We start from the raw sequence: 19665 nt of genomic DNA on the forward strand, positions 1-19665 counted from the left end.
AAAATTGGAAGCCCACAGGTTGGGTTCTCTTAAATGGAATGGGTTTAGGCTTACCTTTGTAGCACAGCCCAGCTGCTCTGATATTGTTGCAAAAACCCAGTTGGGTTTTGGTTCTTTTCCTTGGTGGCGTCCCAGCAGAGGAAAAACAGGTTCAGAATCAGCAGGTCCAACAGCAAATGAAATGAAGCAGATGCAGATGCAAATGCTATGAAATGAAATACAAAATAGCTAATAAAACACAAATAAAACACAGCACCAATCCCCGGCAGCGGCGCCAAAAACTTGGCAGGCCTTTGAAAGGGTATAGAAAAATGATGCGATGGAAACGGGCCTACAGTAATACCGCAAGTGCACGGTCGTCAGTTGTAGCTCGTGCAAGTACGGGTCGATCCACAGAGATCGGGTGTGTTTCGGAAGTGTTTTAGCTATTTGGGTTCCTAGATTTGCTTTGGGCTTAGAAGCCTTTTGGAAGTGTTGGGCTTAATGTACTATTGGGTTTGTTCTCAATAAAAGGAACTGAGCTTGGGTTCAGTTTGGTCTTTGAAGTGCAAATTGGCTTTGGGCCTTTGATTGAGCTTTGGGTTAAGCCCACAGTTGATTTGGATTGGGCCTTTAACCTTAACCTAAACTGGGCTTTGAGCCTTAGTGAAATGGGTCTCAGTCTGAAGTGTGACCTGGGCTTGGTAATGAACTAGGTTTTGGGCTTAACTGGGCTTGAGCTTTGCAAGCTGAGCTTTGTTTCAGTGAACTGATTTGAGCTTTGGGCTCAACAGTTCAACTGTGAATTGGGCTCTTGAGTTAATCAACTGAACATGACTTGGCAGGAAGCAGCAGCAAATAGTGGCACAGCAGCAGCAGCTGCAGCAGCACAGCAAGGGAGAAACAGCAGCAGTGCTGCAGGGCAGCAGAGGGTACAAGCAATCAAAGGAAGTAAAAGAAAACAGCAGCAGCAGCTGCAATGGAAGTGGTAGCAGCAGTAGCAACTGCACAAGCAGTGCAGCAACAGTGCAGCAGATGAAAATGCACAGCAAGGCAAGTGCACAACAGGAAAAGAAATAGCAGCAGGGGAAACAAACAATGCAAAGCAATGAAAGAACTAAACAGCAGAAAACAAAACAATGCACAAAAGCAAAACAAAATGAGACAAAGGCAATTAGCCTAAGGCAGGGGAAGAAGGTTAAGCTAACATGGAGCTGAACTAAAGCACTCTTTTAGAGTGGGAAGAGAGCTAGCTTGCTCATTGTCACTAGTGAGCACTAGTTTCTTCCCACTACTCAATTCACACTATGCAGCAAGGTTTACTCCATCTAACTGAACATGTATCACACTGAATTCTACCATCATTCTTTCACCCCTAGAATCAGTTGTCTTCTTACAGCACAACTGATCACAGATGCAGTCATTCAAGTAGATATCATCAATTCTATGACATTTAAGCACTACAATACAGTTAACATAACCTGAACTAACAATGTACACATACAAACTTCTAACACATTACTGGATACATACAATTAACAGGAGACAAACTAAACAGAACATTAACAGGATATAACATAATATAACAACCATGACAAGAGCACAGCAATTAACAGAAAACACTATTAAGCACAACATGAACTGAAATGAGCATAACAGGAGGCAACTAACATGAGCAAGAAACTGAAAATTGAAATATAACAGGACATGAGAGTCCTGGATGTAGGCTAGTCCAAACATACTTTCTAACACAACCCATAGCCCCAATTTATACCCACAACATAATTTCCCTAAATTACAAAATTAGGGTTCTTCCCCAAAAATCAGTTAAATTAGGTTTACCTAATTTCTTTGAAATTGATGCTTGAAATCGTCGACCCATGCTTTGTAATTGCTCCTACTCCATTCCCATGCTCTAATTGCAACTCTAGGTTACCTAATTTATCAATTTTTTCACGCCTAGGGTTTCAGGAAGAGAAGCGTGAAAAAATGAGAAATTAGGGAACTAGAGGGCTAGGGGTGAGAGGGGTTTTGTTGTTGGGTGATAGGGTGATGATAGTGGAGGTGTGGTGGTGGCAGTGGAGTTGGTGGTGATGATGGTGGTGCGGCAGTTGCAGGAGGTGGCTCTGCAGAGGGGTTGAGTGGAAGGGAAGGTCGACTGGTTGGGAGAAGGGGTTGTTTGGTTAGGTGGGTGGTGGCTCGGTCACTAGGGTGTAAGGCAGGTGTATCTAATTTTGATGTTCTGTGACTCTGAGCTGGGAGATGCGAAGATGGTTGGTAGATCGGACGGTGATGCGGAGGCAAGCAATGAGCGACCGTTGGATTATATGATACAACAAAATCAACGATGCCAGATGGAGTTAGGTGTTGTAGTGTTAGACGGAGATATCAAACTTTGATGCACAGCAAGGGAGCGACCGTTGGATTCAACTACCATCTAATCTGAAGGCTTGGAATTTCAGCGCTGTGGTGCTTGGCAGAGACATCAGATTTTGATGCTCAGCAAGGAGCGACCGTCGGATGCTTCTGAGAAATGATCTGATGGCTGAGGACGGAAGCGCTTTTGTGTGTAGAAAATGAGGTTGTGCGCACCATTCTTCGCGGCTTCCTTGCGTAATTTCTCCCGGCTTTTCACTACTTTTCTGCTCTTTTCGCTCCGCGACTCATCCGAACTTTATTTACTACCTAAAAATGCAAAATTAATTAATAAAAATATTTATTCTTGAAAACAATGAAAATACAGAATATGGGATAAAATGTAGAATTACTGCACAAAAGATGAGTTAAAATGCCAAAAAAAAGGGATAAATATATACAATATTTAGCACTCATCACTTGGTATGCAAATATAGTGAATTATCTTGTTACTGGCCGTACCCCTCAACATTGGGGTAAACAAGATCGTTCTAGGTTTTTAGCTGAGGTTAAGCATTTCCTTTGAGACGATCCTTATTTGTTTAAGTATTGTCCCGACCAGATTATTAGGAGATGTGTACCTGAGAGTGACCAGTCCAGTATTCTATCCTTTTGTCATGAACATGCATGTGGGGGTCATTATAGTGCTAAGAAGACTGCTGCTAAGATTTTGCAGTGTGGATTTTACTGGCCTTCACTGTTTAAAGACTCATATAGTCACTGTGTTTCTTGTGATCGTTGCCAGAGGTTAGGAACCATTTCTCGTAGAAATATGATGCCTTTGAACCCTATTTTAGTGATTGAGGTCTTTGATGCGTGGGGCATTTATTTTATGGATCCATTTCCTAATTCTTTAGGTTATCTTTACATACTTGTCGTTGTAGACTATGTGTCTAAGTGGGTTGAGGCGGTTCCGTGTAAAACAAATGACCATAGGGTCGTAATTAAGTTTTTGAAATAGAATATACTTACACGTTTTGGTACACCGCGATCTATAATAGTGATGGGGGTTCACACTTTTGTAATAGACTGTTTGCTCTATTAATGAAACAATATGGTATTACCCACAAAGTAGCTACCTCGTATCACCCACAGACTAGTGGTCAGGTAGAGGTTTCTAATAGGGAAATTAAGCGTATTTTAGAGAAAACAGTTAATCCTAATAGGAAAGATTGGTCGTCGAGGCTTACTGATGCCTTATGGGCTTACCGTACCGCGTTTAAGACACCCATTGGAATGTCACCCTACCGTTTAGTATTTGGAAAGGCATGTCACTTGCCTGTTGAGTTAGAGAATAGAGCCTATTGGGCTATTAAGCAGTTAAACTTTTCACTTGACAAGGCAGGAGCTCACAGAAAGCTCCAGCTCAATGAATTGGACGAGATTCGTAGAGATGCATACAATAATGCTAAGGAGTATAAGAACAAAATGAAACTTGTGAATGATAAGAATATTTTACGGAAGTCATTTTCTCCAGGTCAAAAAGTTCTTCTGTATGACACTCGTTTGCATCTATTCCCCGGGAAATTGCGCTCTCGGTGGACCGGTCCTTTTGTGGTCCGTACTGTTTTTCCTCATGGCGCTATTGAGATTGAGACATCAGATGGTACTAGTTCTTCAAAGGTTAGTGGTCAGAGATTGAAGCCTTTTTTAGAGCCTTTTCCTACAGGGGATGTTGAGGAGATTCCTCTAGAGGACCCTGTTTACCCTTGATTGACCAACGAGGCGATTTGTATGTTGTATAATATTTTTGTCAGTTTTTGGTTTCACTTCACCCAGGTACTATCTTTCCGAACTCTCTCTTTACTATTTCCTCATGTTACTTATATTTTTGGTACTGTTCTTTCATTCGAAACATTGAGGACAATGTTAGATTTAAGTTTGGGGGTGGGGTAGAAACTTTTTGTTTTAAATAAACTCCAGAGCCTAGAAATTTATGCATATTAAGGATAACACTAACCAACCTAAGTGGATGGAAGCATTTTGGTTGTAGGAGTTGAGGAAACAATCTGATTAGATGGAAACATCTAGAAGAGTCTATTCATAAAAACACAGACCTCAGGTGTTAGAAATAACATGATAGTTTCACCATATCTCGTTGAGTCCTTTTCACTTCTATTTTTATTTTATTTTGTTTTTAAACTATGTTACTCTAACTGATTAGGTGGAGCTCACGATTCAAGTTGTTACCAATGCTATGGTGAATTAGAGTGATTGAGATACCATGAAAGGAAAAAAAAAAGTTGAAAAAAAAGAAAAAAAAAAAGAGATGAAAAAAAAATTGAGACCAGACCATTTGACCAAAAGGAATAAATTCAATAAAGTCGACCACTGATACCCTTGTATATGCCAGTTGTGTTGACCTAGAGTTAGGTTATCGACCACTGGTTCCCTTGTATATGCAAGTGTGTTGATATTAGTCAGACTAGTATCTCAATCCATTAGGATAGGTTCATTTTGGCGGAGGCCTTCAGACAGATATGGGAAACGCCGTTCACTTAGTAAACATCAAAACCATCTACGTTTTTCTATATCTATCTCTTAATCTATCCATGTGATTGGTTTGACTCCGAATATTGATGTCCATAGTGCAACTATCTGAGTAGAGATCTGTCACTTTATATGAATTTTAGTATGCTTGAGTGCAAACTCGTGTACATCAATTGGAATTTCGCATCAGGGTACTTCTTCCTGTAGTCAATAAGTATGCCAACCAAGGAGATTCTTTAGTGTTTTCCAAGGTTCTGCGTAGATAGCTAGGGTCTGGAGTATAAAGGTTTTGTGGGTATACCTCTGGTAAGCCCTATCGAGACTATAACTCGGCCACTAAGGCCACCTAGGGGTTTAAAGGCTTATTGCATACGCTAAATGCAATCGACGATGCCTGCGTCAGTGAGTTAGGATTTTTTGCTCGAGGACTAGCAAATAATAGGTCTGGGGGTATTTGATAGACACATTTTTGTGTCTAATTTGTCTCGATTCTATATATTGGTAGTGCTCATTTTTGTACTTATTATGGTGTTTTATGTGAGTGTAGGTATTTTTGTCCAATAAACATTTTTGGAAAAATCGGCTCGAAAAGTTGTCGAAAAGCGCCCGGAGGACACATGCTATTCGGACTCTCACTATAGATAAGGGGTACCCAAATTACTAAAGGGCACCTTCAGGACACCCTCAAGGAAGCTTCTATTCGCACCCCTGCTCTGGCGGGAAGCTGTTGCAGCAGCGAATCAGATCTGGAGATCGAATTTTGAGAGATTTATAAGGAGATTCAATGGCTTATTTTCATTGGACTGGACCTGTGATAGCATAACAGGGTCGTTGTGATTGATTGGACCCAACCAATTGGGCTAGATAGGCCGGGAGAAGCAAACAGAGGAGGTGAAGTTTATCAGAGTTGTTATCGTCTTTTGGGTGAGATTATGTCGGAGTTTGAAGTGGAGATGGATTGGGATTATCTTGATTCATCGAAACAGGGTTGGTAATCCCTTTAGATTCGAAAATAGAGTAGGAAATCATCGAGTTGGCTAAAACATGGAGTTCCGTGTATTCTCGGATATTTTGGTTTATGTATGGAAGTACCAGAGTATTTTACGTTATGAATTGAGTCCTTATTCAGTCTACAGGGAGTACTTGAGAGTTTGGAGAACCAAGTTGACGCGTAGATAAGCTTGGAAGGGAAAGAAATCCCGAGACTTGAGGTGGAGAAAAAGATAAGAATAACCGAGGATTTCTTGAGATTCAATCAACCTGTGGGCTATAAAAGGAGTTCGGATAGGTCATAGAAGGATTACGAACAGTTTGGGGTAGTTTAGAGAACCAGAGGAGACAAAAATCACGAGTTGCAGGAAAGCTGTTCTGCTGGTGCTGCTGAAGAACACGAAGAACATCAACCCACGCCCAACTGTCGCAGAACACTGTCGTTGTTCTACAACACTTCGCTTCTATCGTTACTGTAGCAGTCTTATTCCTTCTGTTTCTCTTGTAACAGTCGATCTGCAACACATATAAACGTTGCGATTGAACTGTTTTACTCCATTTGAGTCTCTTCACCTTTGAAAACACCTTTTGAGCAATGGAAAAATATTTTGAACCTGTTTTTGATATGAGGAGCTAAACCCCATTGCTGAGGCGATAGAGGAAGCTATTTTTCCAATAAAGAGTGGTATTTTCTATTTATCTTATTTATTACAATTATTTATATGATTATTTGCCTTGTTTGAGAATTGTTTTAATGATTTTTATTCAACAATTGTGATTTCCATTGATGGTATATGCTTGGACTTAGGTTTTTGATATCCCATGCTTTTGATTTACACTTGTTATTTTAAAAATCTACTTGTTGCAACATCTTAGAATCAAATTAAACGAAAAAATTGAATAAATATAAATATTGGATTTAAATAACTTTGAACTTGGAAAATAGTGGAATCTTAGCCTCAGTGTTCTTTTAATATTGATAACAACATCATCTTTGTTTGAGTTTTCTATTTTTGTTTGTAGAATTTAAGTCTATATTTTATCCTTCGCAAGTATGAGAATCGAACCACGTTTATCACTATCTACAATACCATCAGAATACCAGGACCATCACTCGATCCCGGATGATACACCGGATTTTCTTCGATGGATCATATTCCGGTGCTTTTGTTTTTCCTCCTTTTTCTCCATATTTTAATGTTTCTTCTACCATCTCTGTTTAATGAAAAGTTTGATTTTTAGGGTTTTAGGATCTTAACCAGGCTCGATGCCATGTCAAGTTTTGGTTAAGTCTTGGTTTTATCATTCATTCTTTTTGATGTTTATACAATCATTTGTCTTGGATATCAAGACACAATACGTGGCCTGCACGTTCTTAGACTTCCCTAAAATACATATCTCAATTATAGCCTATTTCCTAATACTTATCGAAGTCATACGTTGCCGGAGTAGGACCACTATGCAAAAATACACAAACATAAACTTCAAAATGAGGACAATACATTATACCTATACATCTGCGGAACATATATATCCTGCTTAACAAACAGATAACATAGAAATGAATGAGTTATCACATCAAATGGTAATTCAACTCATCCAATTAATGTGCATAATTTAAGAATACATCATTGTCGTCGATTGTTTCGCTACTTATAACTCTCCCTTGAAAGGTTAGACTCCTCGGAAGTGAGAAACTTTCATCATGAAACTAATCAGAATTTATCCCTAATGCCTTTGTTTTTGTGTTCTGATGAAAAAAAGCTTGAGAAATGGGAGAAAACTAAAGGAAGAATTCCCATCAGTGGTCTGAGTATTCTTGTTTATGTCGGGGAGCTGGAACATAAATAATGTGAAGAGGAACGGAGTTGACTGCCTCGTAACCGAATAAATGGAACAAGAGAGGGGTAGGAAAAGACTGAGAAAGCTAATACTATTTAGAAAAAGGGTCATTTAGTACTAATATTGTTGGATTGTCATCCATTCAAATTGTTTTAACGAAAAATCACGATAATGATTAATTGATGCAACATTTTCATTGTTGGTTTTTTGTTTACTTGTCTATTAGAGTCATCTTTTAAGAATATTTGGGAATGTTCTCCAAAATGAAATACGTTGAATTTATATTTTTTAATTTTCTATAATAAATGAATTTATGTGTTAAAAAAAAAAGTGGACAATCCTCGTAAAAATCTAAAGATTTCTTTTTCAAGCTTATTATAGGGGAGACATTCTAATAGGACAAAAATGGTCATTACATGATCATTCAAGGTGTCTCTTATCAAAAAAACTGAAAATGACAAATTAACCCTCATTATTGATAACCTAGTTTAGTGATGATAATCAAGTTTAGTGTTAATGATTAATTTCATTTATATTAACTCAAAATCAAAACAAAATCAGATATTTAGAGTTTAAAAAAAAAGTTCAGAGGAGAAGAAAAAAAAAACTTTTGTGATATTTGTGAAACCCTAGATTTTGATTCACTCAACCAAAATGAGTTCAGTGACCCGGTATACTTCTAAATTAGTTCCCTTTAGCTTTTTCTCGCTCAAAATTATCTAAAATACGTAACAAAATCAAAACTTTTAAATTTTCAAAAGAACTTAGGTTGCAATTTTGCTCGTGACCAACCGTAACTCTTAGTTACGGTTTGTAAGTTATCGAATATCAACCGTAACTGGTTAAATTTGGGGAAGATCCAATCGTAAAATCAGTTACGGTTGGTAATTAAATTTGGACAACAACCGTAACTAAATTACGGTTGGTAACTAATGAATCGAGCCCAACCGTAACTACTCTACGGTTGGTGCGTCAACTTAACTTTTGAACCGTAAATCATTATTTGATAAATTCTTAAGATACGGGATTATTTACGGTTGGTATGGTTGTTTGAGTAACAAACCGTAACTCAATTACGGTTGATAACACTACACTAAATTCAGGATTTAGCAACCTACATTGCAACAACGCTAGAGCTGTTGCCAATTAGCAACGAAAAACAGCAGCTGCTAAAGTTTAGCAACAGCTGTTTCCTGTCGCTACTAGCAACTGCGGGTAGTTTAGGCATGCGAGTCACATGTGTGCCTGGCAACACTTCTGGCTCTTGTTCCGCCCATATTTTGACCTGCTTAGATGTGTATTGGGATTAAGTCCACCCCTTGACCTTTTGACCTCTTAGATATTTCTTCACTTAGCTTCTGCTTTTATATCATCGCAAAATCCATATCTCAGAAACCTCATCAATCTCACAAAAGATCCGTATCATGAAAAATCCCTCTTTTAATCCCATGAATCTCATCTCTGATTTCCCGATCTCTTTAGAACTCGTTTATTCACCTGTTTCCTTCACAGAGTTTATGGTATGAACCCTAATATACCAAAACCAGAAATCAAAACTAACCTTTGACAGGAAATCTATAAACATTTACTGAGTTTGGGTAACCTAATCTCAGGTAAGATAACCTATTTTACGAATTTTGTATATTTTGATTTTATAAACCCTAGAAATTGTTTTCTGATTTTTTATTTTGAAATCGCAAAAGAAGATCGAAAATAAATCCGGGAAGAGTGGGGTACCAAATCAAGAAAAATAGAGTATAACTCTAGCCCTATCACTTATTTTTTGTTATGAATTTTGATTTGAGCTTATTCATCCTTGTTTTAAGTTTTTTGCAAGCTGTGTTTGTTTGATTTCATATTTATGAAGTAATTTTGTAAATAATCTTGTGTACATCTCTGGAGAGTCGTATGCAGGGGTATATGTGACTACTCTGGCTTCTCAATTGTGAAGGGTGACTATCCTTACTGATCCGATGAACTGTGACTTATACTTGAAAAACTAAAAGCAAAATCTTAGAAAAAATGGGATCTTTTTCAAGTCTTGCAGCCGGTATAAAGCCTGTACTGAACTTCGAGGTATGATTTTCTATGGTTCCAAATAAATAAGTTTTGAAACTGTCTTGTGTATGACTATCTTTTAACTAAATTCAAACTCATTTGACTACAGGGTTATATGATAAAAACTGAGGCAACTGACTGGGAATCACTCTAAGATGGTAAGCCCTGTAGCAATTAATCATGTACTCATGTAAGATGTCCATGTGTTACAGTGGTCATGATACTAGTAGGCTGAGTCAGTGAAGAGTACGCAGTGTATAATTTATGTGAAAATACTCAAGTAGCTTAAAGGTTGTGTAATCTACCTTTCATGATTAAGCTGTATTTCTCTCTTGAAGGTTGAGGGTAGCTCTGGAGCTGTCAATGACATGGAAACCATAATGGTGCAGAAGTTCTGGGATTCTGCCCTCGTTTAGACCCACTTGAAGATGATTGTGACACGCAAAGGTATCATTTAATACTATCTACTTTTATAGTGTCTGTAGGTTATTTCAGGCGCTAATGCTGCTGCAATCTCCTGCAGTGAATCCGCATTTATGGCGTCAGATAGTATAGAACCAGGCAAGTCTTATCCGTTTCTTGGTTTAGGAAATTCATTTGCCTTCAAATTTGAGGATCATAAGGGTTGTGTACATCTGCTCAATCGCTGTATGTGTTCTCCCTGACTGTATACATGTGGAAACCATAGCTTGCTCAGCAATAGAATAACAAAATTCTTGTTTTTGAGTTTCACAGGTACTGTGAATTTGGAGAAGCTTGTATCTACCGTTATGCAGAGGATATGAACTGACAGTGATCAAGATCATCCACAGTTTTTGGTATGCTTGATGTTTTATGTTTCCTTTCTTTCTCAACTTTGTTTGGGGGCACATTAATTTTCAATGTGAAGATGATGAAGGGAATAAAGTTTTACTTACAACTGATAGTGACCTTGCTGGAGCTATTAGCCATGCTCGAACAACGGGTTTGAAGGTAAGCATTTTTTCTTTCAGGTTGTTGCTTTAGAAATTCCTCGTCCCAAACTAAAACGTATGGATTTTCTACTATTACTTAGTTATCTCATGGAGTTCTCATCATTACTCTCTGATAGCAAATCATATGTTCTTTTCATTCTGTTTATTTATTTCTTTCTTTCTTTTATTAGTACTATATATTTTATTTTTTTGCCTTAAATTATAAAAGGGAATAGCATTTTATAAGAAGCTTGATTGCCTGGTGATAGTTGGTCTGAAAATAATTAAGTTGGTAGCATGCCATTTGTCTATTTAGTTGGTAGCATATTCATAGCATCTGTCGTTTGGTAATAGACTAATAGTGGTACAGTAAAAGTTTTTATGTTGTTTTTTCGCTTTTTATAGGCACAACTGGGATTGTGGATTACACAAACAATGACGAGATGAAGTATGTTGTAGGTACAGTTTCTAATGAAATCTTAATGAGTTGTGGATTGTTATTTCGTGGCAACTTCAAAATTCACTCACGTTTGCTATTCTATAATTTACTAATGTCATTCTTTTCCGGTCGCAGTGTCAAAAAACTCGATGACCGAGTTCAGGTATACTTTTTCGGAAGCCTACATTCCGGTATGATTTCTTATTCCTTCAAAAATCTTGGTTTAACTCTCCTGTATTTCAAGCAAAGTGAACTATATATCTTGTTTGCTCATTATAGGTCAAGGAGTATGATTCCAAGAGTAACTCTTCTGGATGATTTATTATAGAATCATCTTAAATAAAAAGGTGAGGTAGCGGCCATGCTTCTCCTTTTCAAATTTTTTTAAGCTCTATATATCTAACTTGTACAGATATTTATTTAGCGTTGTCTGACTCAGTAGCATTATATGTCAAAAGGACTGTTATCCATGTCGTGATACTTCAGTTACTTTTAATTTTTAAACTGTTGAAGTTGTATTGCTTTATGTAATATTGAAGATTCTAAGCTTTATATAGCTGGCACTGTCTTCTGTTTTCGCTTCAAATAATTGTCTTACAGAGTTGAGCTTAGGTATTTGATGTATCTTGAAAATACTTTGTTTTCTTTCAGACTGCCAAATACAAGAAGGGAAGTTGGAGATTGAACCAGGTAACCTAGACTGGCATGTCCTACCAATGATGAGAAGCAATTTCGGCTTTGCCTTCGATGAGGTTGGTCTTCTAAAACGGATTCAGGTTAGCATATGTATCAATATGTTGCCATATTTGTATGATTATTCTTTGAGTTATGATAAACTAGGTCACTTCAACATAAAACATTGTATGTCAAGTACAATATTTAATTCACTTCATCATCTCTGTAACATTGTATGTCTCCAACTGTGATACTCAAAACTTCACATTGTGAATCTTTTTTTTTTTAAAATATAAATCCAAATGAATCTGTGGGTAATTAGATTGCACAATTACAACTGATGAATAAATTATAATCAAATGTTGGATTTGATGAATTGAATTACCAGAATGGGAAGAATCAGGGTGTTGCAGGATAAATTGGGGGATATCGATTTTGACTAGGTTAACGAAGACTTGACCTTTTTTTCTAGTTGCAAAACTTCAGCAGCGGCAGAAAGCTGTTGCTAAGTCTGAACCAAAACAGTTATATTCGGTTCTAATTAAAATATCCCGGAATAGCTCTAGTATTAGCAAAAGAGAAGCAACAGCTTATTCTTGTCGCCAATTTAGAGTTTCGCAACAGCTTGTTTCTGTTGCCATTTACGTTGCTGACCAAATTTCGCAACAGAGCTAGAGATGTTGCGAAAAACTGCGACAGGTTGTTTCGCAACCGAAATATGTTGCTAAATTAAACGTTAAATCTGGCGTAGTGTAAATTTGATGCAAATACAAACCGTAACTGAACATATTTCTCAAAACTAAGAACTTAGACTATATAACCGTAACTCACATGCAACCAGAATTTTCAATTTCAATTTTCATACAAAACCCTAATTTTCGATGCAAAACTAACTTAAATCCAACACGATAAACTGAACCCTAACTGGGTTTTTCCAAACATTTTTCAAATCGCCGATTAATCGAGGACGATGAAATTTTCAGTTTTAATGGAGGTTACGGTTGATGGAGGAGAAGAGAAGATGAAGAAGAAGATGAAAAAAAAAATTGATTTGATTTTTTCTGATTCATTAGGTTTAAAAAAAATGATTTGATTTTGGTTGATTTAAGGTGAAAAGAGTAATCTAGTCAATTTACGTCCCCTTTAGGACATCCCTAACCAACTAAAGGGACATTACTATCACGATGTCGCCCCTATAATAAGCTTGTTCTTTTTTCCCTTATAGACAGACAAGATTTGAAACTTGCCTAAGTAGATGGACAAAATCGGTTGTCCGTCCATGATATTTAAGTTTCGCTTTTTTATTCCAAATATAGCCCTCACCCATAGTTAATAGGAGTAGCAGCCGATTATTGAAATATGGTTTGTTTTTTATAACCCGAATCTAATATGGGTGGGAACCCAATTTATACCCACTGTTTTATGAAACCATGATTGCTTACAAACAGATACATATGAAACGTTAAAACTATTGACATACATGCTCTTCGTTTGTATATCGTAAAGGACGTTTGTATATCGTAAAGGTTCTGGTGTTTTAAGTTTCAACTCTCTCTTACGGAATCAATTACCCAATTTAATTTATACGACCAACAGACCAAATTACCCAAGAAAACATTTGTATGATCTTCTTAAAGGGGTTAGCAATTTATTTTATACGACCTTTTCAAACGGGTACCCAATTTATTTCATGCCCTTAAGAAAACCAATATGTGTTTATTCGTGTCAGTTGCTATCTGGACAGTGTATTTGAAAAAAAAAAGCACGAGAAAACTAAGTAAACCAATAAAAAAAATCACCATTCATGATGGCGAAGCTATGTTATACCCATGAGTTAGAGGGATTGATCAACGAAGCAGTCACACTCCATGCCATAGACTCTTTTTATATCTCAGTTGAAATAATATCCATTGCAAATGCTGTGAGCACACAAACCTGCGAGGGGGTTCGAACGCTCACAATTAATCATTATCATCTAAAGAGATTGTGATGACGATATCCTGGTGTTGATTCATTGGCTCAAAACCTTCGGTTTTATCATGGCCTCATCTAACAACTCCATGCGAGGCGTTTGCGCATGGGATATAAGTATTACGGAAAACAAAACATATAAGTAAACATCCATGGAGCTAAATAAATGTAAAGTGCTGAAATATAAATAAGACCAAGGTTTACGTGGTTCAGCACTAAGGCCTACACCCACGGGGTTTGTTGTTTTACTATGTTCTTCACGGTTACATGAATAGTCGAATGACTTTTGGGTTTACATGTTTCTATCTTCTAAGTGATTAACTTACCCTTGCAATCTCTCTCTCTCTCCTTCTCTCCCTGATTTTTCCGATCCCCTTTCCTCTTGGTGGAGATTGGGTATTTATAAGGTTAGAACGTGGGACCCATCTCTGAAGACCGTTGGAACCTTATCTTCTTGTGTCCTTGCGTCCATCACGCGGAGGTCTGCGTTTTCCCCTTGATCCCGCAGAAGCATCCTCGCTCGTTCCACAGGTTGGTCGACACGTACACTGCTCAGAGTGTTTAATGCGGGTAGTGGAGGGGTCTGCTCGTGTAAGACAAGTGTCTTCTGCCCCTGTCAGTCCGTGTCAGCTAACTTTCTCTCCACCGTTGATCTTAGCTTCTCTTTTGGGGATGAGATAAAGTAACTCCTCGGGGTTTATTTGGTGTTTCGTGACGCATCATGTTTTGATGTTTTGGTCTGCATGCTTTCCACGTATCTTTTTATATACACGTGTATGATAGTGAGATATATGTGTACACAATTTGCCCCTTTTCTTCGGGCTTGAATGACTAATGGGTGCCTTGAAGAAAAACTATCGTCGCATATTCTTCTCACTCCTAATAACTTCTCCTAGATACTTGGGCACGTCTTTTATTCGTGCATTAACTGCTTATGTAACGGGCACGTTTCCCATCCCTCCCTTAATTTCCTTCTTTTTCTTTCGGGTATTTTAAGGATAGAAAGAAAATTTAATTTCATTCTTCCTAAACGCTCTCTCAGTTTTCATTCTTTTTTTCAACCCTTAAATTTTCTGTCTGTCTTCATTGAACCTGTGACCTTAAATTCTCTGTCAGTCTTCATTGCACCTGTGATCTTAAATTCTCTGTCAGTCTTCACTGGACCTGTGATCTTAAATTCTCTGTCAGTCTTCACTGGACCTGTGATCTTAAATTCTCTCACCTTAGCATTAATCACGCCCGCTTCCCTGTTTGTTTCTTCTACTGCTGTTTTTGCCGGTAAGTTTTTCTTTTCTTTATTTCCACTGTTTCACGCTGTGTTGATTTGTGAATTCTCTGCTACTGTTGTTCCTTGTTTGTGATGAAGAACTTCTTCTGATGCTTGCATACTAGTTTTCCCCTGTTCTTCATCTTAAATTAAGGAAGCCACTACTTCGAGGGTGTGAATTTTATGAAATTTTGAGCATGTATACTACTTTTAGGGTTTCTGCGTTATCGTGTGTGTATTGCTATGGATGTGGTTTTTTGGTCTTTGGTAATGTTTTTTGATTGTGTGTAACTTGTTCTTGATTTTATTCTTTTCGCAACCATGTCTGACCGTCCGCGACTTACTTATCAGACTCCTGATTCTGGGCTATCGAGATCTCCTCCGCGTCGAGAGTCTCAAGATGATGTTCGTCGGAGTCGAGTTTCTTCTGGAGCGAAAGCCTCGTCCTCTAGGGAAGAGATTCCTCCGACAATTCCGTCTGGTTCCCGAAGAGTCTTTGATCGCTCAGCGGCTCGTCCTCGTGATGATACTAGGAGTACGCAGGCTCCGCCCCGCGCTGTTGCTTTTGACATTCCTCCTCTACGTTCGTTTGTGCCCGAGCATCATCTGCGGTCTTCTCCAACTTTTAAATGGAAGAATACGAAGGGTGTAGCTCCTAGGGCTGAATCTTCAAAGAATCCCCCCGTGAAGAGAAAAGCTTCGGAAGCGTTCGTTAGTTCATCCGGCCCCGCCGAGGAGGATGAGGCTGCTCCCTTGATACGCAGTGTCTCTGTTAGTAGGAAAAAAGTAACCTTCAAGCATATCGATCTCGAAATATTCAAGGAAAAGCATGAGCTTCAAGCCTCCGGGGTTCGTTTCTATGCCCCTGAGGATGATATTACGTATGAGCTTATCTCCAAGTATGAGGTCGATGAATTTCATTTGTTAACGACGGTTGGAGCATTCGAAGCTGGTCTTATGCTGCCGTTGTACAAATCAGGTGATTCCTTCTACTATGACGTGCTCGCTAGTCGTGAAGGCTCTTCCACCAATACTCACAGCCGTTCCGTATCCCAACTATCGGGGAATTATCTCCGCGCCCTGAAGGAATGCTATCTGCGGAGTAAGGGGGAAACGTCGATGACTTGTTACGTCCCCAATACCATGGAGAAGGAATGGTATACTCCTGAGAATTTCAATAACTCCTTCGGTGATTACGTCAATAGTAGGAATCGCAAGCCGTGGAGTGTCAGCCTTCGGAATCTCCCTGCTCCTCGGGGCGAGATTCGTCTGTTAAATGAGGTCAGCGATGTCAAGCTGAAGTATGTTCCTGGCACGGAGGCGTCTAGTCGTCGGAAACTCTTCCCCGCGCGAGAGAGGATCAAGCGCGATCATGACTACGAGTGGCATGCCACCGTTATCGAGATAGTTGGTCCGTGGGCTTACGGTCGGATTCCTGGTCCCCGCGGTTGGCGGCCTACCGAGAATAGTAAGCCGCGCGAGTCTCCTCCTGTTCGCTATGGAGATTTCTTTCCCTGGCGTCTGAACTTTGCGGGTATGAATTTTCCTTATGCCCTTGACGTCGTAGAGGGAGACGAGGAGGAAGGTTCCGGTGCTATACTCCCACCGAAGAATACCTCAGCTGCTCAGGTACGCGGATTCTAGCTGCGCTTCTTTTTTAGAACTTCCATCAGTCGGGAAAAATAATTTTTTTTGTGGTGTTGGTTTCAGGTGTTGAAGAAGAAAAAGATTAGGCCGAAGCAGTCTTCTACTACTGTGATGGGCGAGGTTGAAGCCCAAGAAGAAGTTACTAGTCCAGTGAACGAAGAGTTTGCTGAGGATGAGATTACAGATGGGGAGGAACGTACTGGTACCTCCCCTATCAATGTCGAAGAAGAGGTCTTCGCTGGCCATGCTGGTGATGAAGGAAGGAACGAAGCCGTGGTGGCTGATGACGTTGTTATCGGGGATGTTTCCGTCCCTGCTGGTGATGCCGCGGATACCCTTCCCGCTTCTCAAGAATTTTCTTTTGATCGGATGTACTCCACGGGGGAGTTCTTTGACGAAGCCCTCGATTTTCCCGAGGATTTCTCTTTACTTTCCCCCAATGATGATTGGGATGTGCTTGGTGGTGATGGTAATGGAGATGCTACTGTAGAAGATGTTGGTGCGGAGGAGCCTGCTGTGCATGTAGGCGCGGAGGAGCATGCCAACATTTGTGCTGAGGGGGTCGTGTCAGAGAAGGGAAAATCTGTCATTGATGCGCCTGCTGATAATCTTCCCCAGTCGCCGACGTCTGAGGGTGAGGACGCCATCATGGATTGGTTCAAGGAAAAGAATCTTCTATTTGTCTCTCATCCCGCTCCTGTTGTTGCTGGGGAAAAGGAATCAACCGCGTATACCCGTCGCATGATGGAGATGTCTTCTAAGGCGCGGGTGTCTGAAGCCTGGGGAAAAAGGTTGACTGTTCCCGAAGCTACCCTTGTGCCGGAGCCTCCTACTTCCGTTGCCGATATGATGGCCATCGCCGACGGGTATCAATATGGCTTTCCGCAGCAGCGTGTGCTGGAGGTAAATTTTCGTACCTACTTCTACGTGACGATCAAATGCTTCGGTGAAATAATGTTTTGTCATCTTGATGTGTAGATGATGAGGAGTGAGCATTGTAACCACGTGATGTATCAGTTCTTCAAAGAGAAATCTCTGAAGCTCGAGGCTAAGCTTCGTCACCGAGAAAAGGAATTATCTGCGGCTGAGGTGGAAATAGAAGAACTGAAGAAAAGCCTTAAGGAGAAAGAAAAGATGGGTGAAGCAGAGGCCGGTCTTCGTTCAGAACTTGTTGCTGTGCGCTCTGAGTTAGAGCAAACTCGCAGCCAAGTTTCCACTTTCACAGGTTTGGTTCTTTTCCCTCGCAGTATGTCGTCATTCTTCTATTTATTAGTTGTTCTGTCTGAGTATCCCCACCCTATCTCCAGTGGGTGGCGTCCCCGAGCTGATATGGCTTCGAAACGAAAGAGCTCGGCAAAAATCTCGTATTAGAGATTTGGTTGAGAAAATTAAGAGTGAAGCTAAGAAATGGGATGCTCGGGCTGAGGTATGGCGCGCGCGGCATGTTCAGATTGTCGACATGCAAAATCTGTACAACCATGATCGTGCTTTATTTAATGGCACACTGCTGTGGACCCGTGATAATCTGCGGGAAGCCCGTGAGCGTACTTCCTTGTTGGAATCTAGGATTCAGCTGCTAGAAGAAGAATTACAGACGGCTCGATCCCTTCCTCTTTCAGGGGTCCAGGATAATATGCTCTGTCTTGCCAGAGAAAGAGATGATGCTCGTGCTGAAGTCTACGCTCTCAGCAATGCTCTTTCCGCGTCCCGTGCCGACGTAGCTCGTCATGCCGAGTCTGAGAGGAATCTTGAAGTGTGCATGTACAGACTCAGCAAAGGGGTCTCAGAGATAAATAAAGAGGTCGACCACCTTCGTCATATGGACTCGATGAAGCAGGTAGAATTAGATGCCTGTCAATTTACTCTCACCAACCTTCAACTAGACTATAAGAAATTATCCGCGGAATATGACCATCTTGATGAAGCGCGACATGCGGTTGTTAATGAGTATGAAGAGGCTTCGGCTTGTGTCGAAGGTATAATCCCATTTCATCGAGTGTGACCATGTTTTTTTTCTACGCTAACTCCGTGGTGTTGTCTTTTTCAGAGCTTGAGGGGCGCCTTGGCGTCACAAATGAAAAACTTGAAAAGGCTCAATCTTCCTTAGCGCAGCAGGAAGAACGGACCAATCACTTCAAGAATTTAGCAGCAACCCGCGAGGAGGCCGTTGGTGCTGCTTCTAGAGAATTGAATCGGCTATCTTCGTTATTATCCCAAGCCCAACAGCGGACAACAGTTATTAAGCACAAGGCTCGTTGTCAATTGGCTGAGGAGACGAACAAGATGCTGGAGCGGATAGAACTTGGCCTAAGGAACGAACATGGTCTCGTGAAGAACTATCCTCGTCGTCCCGTTCCTTCTGCCTTGCCCAGCTCCTCGGGCCCCTCTTCTGGTGGGAGCGTCCCATCAAGTCTTCGAAATAATCCTGCCGATGGGGCCGCCATCTAGGTAGAGACCGCAGCATTCTGTAGGGTCCGCGGCATCCTTATCCTTTCACTTTTTGTAATCATGTAACAAGGATATTTTTTGCTGATATCCTGTAAAAGGAATATTTTTTGATTGTGTATCCTTGAATTTGGCCTTTCACTTCTTGTAATCATCCTTTATGAAATGAATCCTCTACTTGATATACCTGCAATGTTGGTTTGTTTTTATTTTAAGCATTTGTGAAAAAACAAAACAAAAGTTTTTAAGTGTTTGGGTGCGATACTGAAGGACGGTACCTTCGTGATCGTCTTGAGACCTGTCACCCCGCTGGCGAATCCTGGGCCAGAGGATTCCCAGACGGTGGGGGCCGGGGCAACATTCTAGGATATGGGATTAAAATATTTACACACCCATTCCGTCGACCCGTTGCCTTAAGATTGGTTGGGTATATCTTTATGCTGGGTGCCTTCCCCCTGGTCCTACACTTATGGACACTGATGGGGGAGCCCTGA

General features: G+C 40.0%; 1 long non-coding RNA gene across 4 annotated transcripts; it reads left to right on the top strand.

Annotated features, from left to right (window-relative positions):
• Window positions 1-9133: 9133 nt before the first annotated feature.
• On the top strand, window positions 9134-12056 carry LOC113285377. 4 transcript variants are annotated; one of them, XR_003328624.1, is made up of 12 exons: window positions 9134-9329; window positions 9420-9471; window positions 9631-9792; window positions 9884-9932; window positions 10113-10221; window positions 10298-10422; window positions 10510-10592; window positions 10701-10746; window positions 11133-11186; window positions 11302-11357; window positions 11446-11513; window positions 11818-12056. It is a non-coding gene; the product is annotated as an uncharacterized LOC113285377 (long non-coding RNA). The 4 variants fall into 4 exon arrangements; XR_003328621.1 differs by having other exon boundaries at window positions 10510-10746; XR_003328623.1 differs by having other exon boundaries at window positions 9423-9471; window positions 10510-10746.
• Window positions 12057-19665: the final 7609 nt, after the last annotated feature.

The sequence above is a fragment of the Papaver somniferum genome, chromosome 6 (assembly GCF_003573695.1).
Source record: "Papaver somniferum cultivar HN1 chromosome 6, ASM357369v1, whole genome shotgun sequence".
NCBI lineage: Eukaryota > Viridiplantae > Streptophyta > Magnoliopsida > Ranunculales > Papaveraceae > Papaver > Papaver somniferum.